Below are 6,227 nucleotides of genomic sequence, written 5' to 3'. Positions count from 1 at the left end.
ATGAAAAATGCTAAAAATGTATCCATTTTACAATAGTTTAAATTTAATATATTTTCTTGCTGCTAATAATATAATTACTTCACTATTTAACTAATTAACATTTTTAAATGATTTTCTCTCTCTTAATAACCACTTTTACTGTGTAGTTCATCTATTTTTAATTATTTTTCAATAAATTAAAAAAAAATGACAGCTGTGTTTCCTATAAGTTTTCTATAAAAAAACATGTCGCGAGATGTAGTTTATAACGCATCACAAGATATAAGTGAGTATATTTTACAGGTAATGGTTTTTTTTTTTTTTGGAAAATTGCTAAAAACATACTTTATTTGAGTTTAAATTGTCATGTATTGTCTTGTTAAACAGAAGTATTCTGCTATATTTGGTAAGGTAACTTACAATTGACAAATTAACAGGTAGTGTAGTTCTTCTTGATTCTTGATCTTTTTCTTTGCACACAACCTTTACTAATGGCTAAAATAAGCATGTGTATAAAACACTTCCAGTATTCTTTGTCTGATGTTTACAGGTCCCCGCGTGGTGTGTCAGTTGTGTATATATATGGCTGTTATTGCACTGCCGTCATAAATGCGCCGTGGAGCAGACACTTCATTAGTCAGCTCTGTTGGGCTGAGTCACTGGACTGTGGACGGCGGCCTGATGAAGTACTCACACTAGCAGACTTCCACACATAATCAGCGTCTGAGGAGGGTATGGCACAGCACACGTACACACACATAAACCAGAAATATCCCAGCATGATCAAATGGGAACAAGGGAAATGGAGAGAAAGGGCCTACTAACTGAAAGAGACGACAGGAGAGTGAATTAAAGCCTAATGTTGCTGCTAACAGGAAGTAGCGTTGACAGCTCAGGATTATATAGAGTTGTGTTAAGGGGTTTTGGGAGACAAAACGAAAACCGAGAGACGTAGAAAGCCAGGGAGTGTAAGAGAAGGTCAAAGGTCAAGGATCTAATTAACACCAGCCTCTCAGCACTGAGACGGGTTAAAATATCTCAAACCATCAGCGGATTTTAACACCAGACACCTCTATGGCAACCGGAATCTAAATAAAACAACAGTCGAGGACCGGAGGGACAACACAACGTTTCACAATTCACATTTCGAAAGACTTTCACAGAGACCCATGGCTTTTATTAGGAGACGTTCCGCTTTTTTCCACATACAGAACATGTTTACTGCGTGATTGGGCTTCTCCTTCGTTTTCTAAAGAAGTTTTGATGGCAGGATGAAAGGAAGAGTAGAGGCAGCTGATGTCTTTTAACTTCTCCAAACTTTAAAATGAGAAGGAAATGTAGGTGGCCTTCTTACTTTCGACTATACAAGCAAATTTTATTTCATCTTAAGAACCCCACAAAATGATTGTGCCTTCCAGATTGGGTATAATGTTATTTAAGAAAAGAAACTAGATTTTTAAATTTTCTGAGGCTTGCCTGTATTGAAGTCTCCACCTTGAGTGGTTGCCATATTGTTGCTATGCAGTCGTTAGGGTGTTTCTAGGTGGTTTCTAGGTATTTGGTCAAAAGGGAACACCTTTAAAGGGTTAGTTCACCCAAAAATGAAAATTCTGTCATTTATTACTTCCCCTCATGCCGTTCCACACCCGTAAGACCTTTGTTAATCTTCGGAACACAAATTAAGATATTTTGTTGAAATCCGATGGCTCCGTGAGGCCTCCATAGGGAGCAATGGACATTTCCTCTCTCAAGATCCATAAAGGTTCTAAAAACATATTTAAATCAGTTCATATGAGTACAGTGGTTAAATATTAATATTATAAAGCGACGAGAATATTTTTGGTGCGCCAAAAAAACCCCAAAATAACGATTTTTTTTAGTGATGGCCGATTTCAAAACACTGCTTCATGAAGCATCGGAGCACAATGAATCAGTGTATCGAATCTGCTGTTCGGAGCACCAAAGTCACGTGATTTAAGTCTCAAAAATGAATGGCAATAATAAAATAACTAAGCATTAACCCCACCCTAAACTGTAACCATAACCTTAGTACAGCATTAGTAGCACAACCTGAAAGATAGCTTGTTTGTTACGATCAGATCAATCCATAATTTTCTCACCTAAGAACTGAATCTATGAAGTCTGAATTTTTCTCGACAGGACCAATGAAATCGTCTGAGGGGAAGGGGGGTTGCGCTTATCTGGTCTGAAGGGGAAAAAATTCACCCCAAAAACTAAATAGAATGAAACTTTTGAAAATTGAATTTATCTTGGCATAGTTAAATAACAAAAGTTCAGTACATGGAAAAGACATACAGTGAGTCTCAAACTCCATTGTTTCCTCCTTCTTATATAAATCTCATTTGTTTAAAAGACCTCCGATGAACAGGCGAATCTCAACATAACACCGACTGTTACGTAACAGTCGGGGTGTACGCCCAAATATTTGCATATGCCAGCCCATGTTCCCAACATTATGAAAGGCATTAGACAAGGGCAGCCAGTATTAACGTCTGGATATGTGCAACAGCCGAATCGACAGACTAGTTAAGCAAGCAATAACAACAGCGAAAAATGGCAGATGGAGCAATAATAACTGACATGATCCATGATAACATGATATTTTTAGTGATATTTGTAAATTGTCTTTCTACATGTTTCGTTAGCATGTTGCTAATGTACTGTTAAATGTGGTTAAAGTTACCATCGTTTCTTACTGTATTCACGGAGACAAGAGCCGTCGCTATTTTCATTTTTAAACACTTGCAGTCTGTATAATTCATAAACACAACTTCATTCTTTATAAATCTCTCCAACAGTGTGTAATGTTAGCTTTAGCCATGGAGCACTATCAAACTCATTCAGAATCAAATGTAAACATTCAAATAAACACTGTACTTACGCGATTAGACATGCTGCATGACGAACACTTTGTAGAGATCCATTTTGAGGGTTATATTAGCTGTGTGAACTTTTTTATGTTGTTTAAGGCAAGCGCGAGCTCCGTGGGCGGGGAGCACGAGCAATTAAAGGGCCAGCAGCCCTGAATCGGCTCATTTATAATGATGCCCCAAAATAGGCAGTTAAAAAAATGAATTAAAAAAAATCTATGGGGTATTTTGAGCTGAAATTTCACAGACACATTCAGGGGAACTTCACGCTCACATTCAAGTTATTTTATGCACTATGGCATCAGGGGTCTTATGTATGTCTATGTTTTCATGGTGTGCTGCAGAATCGCTAGTTCTGACCACTAGTTCTGACTGTGTGGCTAGTACATGAATGAGTTTTAAAAAGAGGTAGAGAAAAAGGAAAATGCTGAATGTAAAATATTTCATTCAGCATTTTTCTTGACGGAGGGTGTGAATGATTGTGACATCCAGTAAAATAACATGTGCAAAAGAGGAAAAATACCATCCCCACCCAAACACACACACATACACACACAGATTTTTTTCCCCACAGAACAAGATTACTTTGAAGACATGCACAATGTGTGAGGAAATGTCAGCGAGTGTGAGAGATAGATAAGTGAGATAAGCGCTTGTTAGCAGGTGTGAAGCAGGTGTTTGTGTGTACAATCATATGAGTTAGCTTTAGCAAATTGCTAAGCGTGTATCAGACATTGCACCATGCAAAAACTCATTTCCGGGAGACTCAAAAATAGTAGTTTTGCGAAATAAGACAGTGTTGCCAAGTGGTGTAAACCCTGTAAATACTGATATATTTTACAGAATAAAAGAATAAATGTAGAATAAAACATGAATATATCTTGAGCTTTGTGTTCACCACAGACCTTATTTCAGGCATTTAACCAGTAAACAGTGACTTCGGGAAGATGGAACCAGAAGTGCTAAAATACAACTAATTTTTGGGTTTTGGCCTGCAAAAATATGTCATCCCTGCATCACTCTATAATGTCAACATATTTGTTAGGGTTAAAATTAAGGGAAAATACAATTAACATCCTTATCTTAGCATCTAAACCATGGTGTCTATAAGAGTTTATTGCTAATACAGCTTCTAATGTCTGTATGTGTGTGTATTTCCAGAGCTGTCAGTCACAGTGAAACAAATACCTCACAGCAGACGTTTGAGTGGGACCATGATCTTCTCTCACACTCTCTCACACACACATTGACAGTCATGGTGCAGTTGAGAGGCCTCTGACTCTAGTTGGGAGGGCTTCCCTCTACTGAGCGCTTTCTGAGGGGAGGAATTCTCAACCCGGCAGAGACAGACAGACAATATTGACACAGTAAAGCACAATGATGGAGAAAGCACTCGATCTAAAGTACATTCCCAAGATCGGATGAACATCAAAGACATGTAACATAAAAATACGTGTGAAAGTAGAACGTCTGAAATGCTTGTTTGTGTATCTTGCAGGCATTGAGTCATGCAATATGTGTCAGATATGTTGTCTGAAGGGAAGACATTAGTCACACACAGTGAGATTAGGTCATGACACAAAACCGATTAAAGAGTTAAGATACAGTTCAGATTAACTGCTGGATTGAATTCTGGGATGAATGTGTTGATTACAAACTGCAGTGGAAACTGTATGACTTAAAGGGATAGTTCACCCAAAAATGAAAACTCTGTCATCATTTACTCACCCTCAAGTTGTTTCAAACCCATAAGAGTTTCTTTGTTCTGCTGAACACAATGGAAGATATCTGGAACAATGTGTGTAACCAAACAGATTTTGCCCCCCATTGATTTTTACTATGGTAGTCAATGGGGGGCGAGATCTGCTTGGTTTCTGACATTCTTCCAAATATCTTCCTTCATGTACAGCAGAACAAAGAAATTCGTATGGGTTTGAAACAACTTGAGGGTGAGTAAATGATGACAGAGTTTTCATTTTTGGGTGAACTATCCCTTTACAAATGGTGCTTATTTTATTGTGTAATAAGTATGCAGAGGTTTATTTTTGTGATGTGTACATGTGACTCATGCATTGGAAATCTTGTCTGTGTCTAGAGATTTTTGATTGATAAGCACTCTGACATAATAGTATGAGGACGTGCTGAATTCAGACTTTTTTAGTACTAAAAACATCCATGCACGTGCTGTCACCAAAAATGATATTTGCCAAGTGCCAAAATTATGTAAATTTCAGGAATTGCAAGTTTTAAATTTGCTTCCTATCCAGGAAAAATCAAATAATAGTAATATATTTTACAAAAGAAATAGCTTTCAATAGGTCACAAATGTAGTTTATTCTTTTTTTAATGTAGTTAAAATTCTGAATATTGCTGAAAAAAGCGAATAAAGGCCAGTTCACATCAAAATGAATATTCTGTGCGAAAATCTGGTGCCATTAACTGGTGAAAAACTTGAACCAACGACTGTTCGGACTGACACAAACATTTGCATGTCATTAATGCGAAGGATGTTTTTATTATTAAGAGGGGCTCTAATCTCTTTCTAATCTCACTGTGAAGAAACGTGTCAGCCAATAAGATTTGTGCTTTTGGTCACACGCCCAGAGCGTGGGGTTAAAGCTTGTCTCTATTTAGCTAAGCGACAGTGAGTTTTTTACGCATTGGTCTGAAAAGCAGTGGCGTAGGGCAAATGCATGGGGCCCCTCTGCGAGCCGCAAATCTGTGGCCCCTACTGGTAGAAAACGCCTTCGTTCCCCCTCGGTAGCAATCACAGAATCGCATTCTGGTGGTTTTTGTGAGTGGGGTTACGCAGCTGCTGAAAAGACAAATTGTATGCAAAAGTGTGACAGAATTTTTGTGCATTCATATTGGTGTGAAATCTGTATATAAATAGTCTCTGTGGCTTTTTTATATAATAAATGACTTTACTTGTGGTTTAGAGAGCGAAGACTTTTTTTGAAAGATCGGTGCCTTATGTAGTGACAATCTGTCAGACAGTTCTGGGAAGCGTGTATATTTTGTGTACTTTGATCTGTCATTTTTTAATATGATAAAAAGTGTAGATGGAAATCCAGGCACTGTTAAAACAACTGTGTCAAAACCATGCACTAAGCATGATGCATTTTAATGCTAAACATAGCCTGTAAGAAATATCTATGGCTATATTACAGCTATTAGCAATAGTGGCAAAAAGTTTAATTTGGACATGAGTGTAACCACTGAACTAGCCTTTTACAGTATTACAGTCTGGTCCAGTTTCTCTCACTGTCCCGATCTTTCTCTTAGTGTCAGTCTGTGTCCCATGTGTATGCTCTGGGCATCTGTCCCTTTAAGAGTGTGTCCTTACACAGAGCTGCT

The sequence above is a fragment of the Megalobrama amblycephala genome, linkage group LG2 (genome assembly GCF_018812025.1).
Source record: "Megalobrama amblycephala isolate DHTTF-2021 linkage group LG2, ASM1881202v1, whole genome shotgun sequence".
Classification (NCBI taxonomy): domain Eukaryota; kingdom Metazoa; phylum Chordata; class Actinopteri; order Cypriniformes; family Xenocyprididae; genus Megalobrama; species Megalobrama amblycephala.
The sequence above is the reverse complement of the archived record's forward strand: the minus strand, read 5'-3'. Positions refer to the sequence as shown.